The sequence below is a fragment of the Cebus imitator genome, unplaced genomic scaffold (genome assembly GCF_001604975.1).
Source record: "Cebus imitator isolate Cc_AM_T3 unplaced genomic scaffold, Cebus_imitator-1.0 Scaffold652, whole genome shotgun sequence".
NCBI lineage: Eukaryota > Metazoa > Chordata > Mammalia > Primates > Cebidae > Cebus > Cebus imitator.
This window is the reverse complement of record NW_016107967.1, coordinates 463,308-464,469: the sequence shown is the minus strand read 5'-3', so window position 1 is coordinate 464,469 and position 1,162 is coordinate 463,308. Positions and strand designations below refer to the sequence as shown.

The following is a 1,162-nucleotide window of genomic DNA, read 5'->3' as shown; positions in this document are numbered from 1 at the left end:
GCAACCTTGGTCTCCTGGGTTCAAGCAATTCTCCTGCCTCAGCCTCCTGAGTAGCTGGGACTACAGGCACCTGCCACCACGCCCAGCTAATTTTTGTATTTTTAGTAGAGATGGGGTTTCACCACATTAGCCAGAATGGTCTTGATCTCTTGACCTTGTGATCCACCCACCTTGGACTCCCAAAGTGCTGGGATTACAGGCGTAAGCCACTACGCCCGGCCTTATAAGGGCCTTCTCTAACCAACCAATCAAAAGTAGCCTTCCAGTCACTTGATAGCTACAAGGCATTTATCGCGTTACATTTTCTCTGTGTATTTGTTCACTGTCTATCTCCCACCCACAAGAATATGAGCTCCATGACAGCAATAAATCTGCCTAACCAGTAGAGTCAATGCTTTGTGCCCAAGGCTTGGAACAGTGTCTAGTGTACAGCAGGTGCTCAGTATGTACTTATAATCAACCTACTCTTATTTCAAGGTCACCTCTGTATGAAGGTCTGGTTTTTGTCAAGAGTAAGTAACAAAATTCTATCTTTTAATATTAATAAATATGTCTACTGAATAAATCCAATTTGTCTATGTTAATGGAAAAGTAACAAGTTCAAACAAAGTCATTTTTTGGATATCTTCAGTCAGGTAACTGTAAAATATAGCCAACATGTCTAAAAAACATTATTCATACCAAAGCCAAGTTATATTTTTCCACAGACACTAGTTTAAAAAAAAAAATAAAACTTTAAAGTTGCTGCAAATTTTACCAGCATTATGAGAGAAAAAACTCAAATGCCCATCAATAGGAGAATGGATAAACAAATTTCCATACAAATAATCCTGCTAAGCAATAAAAAGGAATGAACTCCTATTGCTACATACAACGTGGCTGAATCCTAATTACACTTATTGAAAGAAGCCAGGCAAAAAAGAGTACATACTGTATGATTCCATGCATATGAACAGTGACAAAAAGCAGATCTGTGGTTACCTGGGGTAGGGTTATCAGGAAGGAAGGATTACAAGTGGGAACTAGGACACTTTTGAAATTGATAAACGTTTATAGTATTGATTGTGGTGATTGGTTGGCTGGTATATGTATATATCAAAACTTATTAAACCGTGCACTTCAAATACATCCAATTTACTCAATGTCAATCATTACTTAAGCT

The 1,162-nt window shown here is 38.0% G+C and overlaps 1 protein-coding gene across 2 annotated transcripts in view; it reads right to left on the bottom strand.

The window, feature by feature from the left end:
- CUNH16orf87 (chromosome unknown C16orf87 homolog) overlaps nucleotides 1-1,162 on the bottom strand; it is a 31,601-nt gene that overhangs the window by 23,472 nt on the left and 6,967 nt on the right. The gene's annotated exons all lie outside the window — the stretch shown is intronic.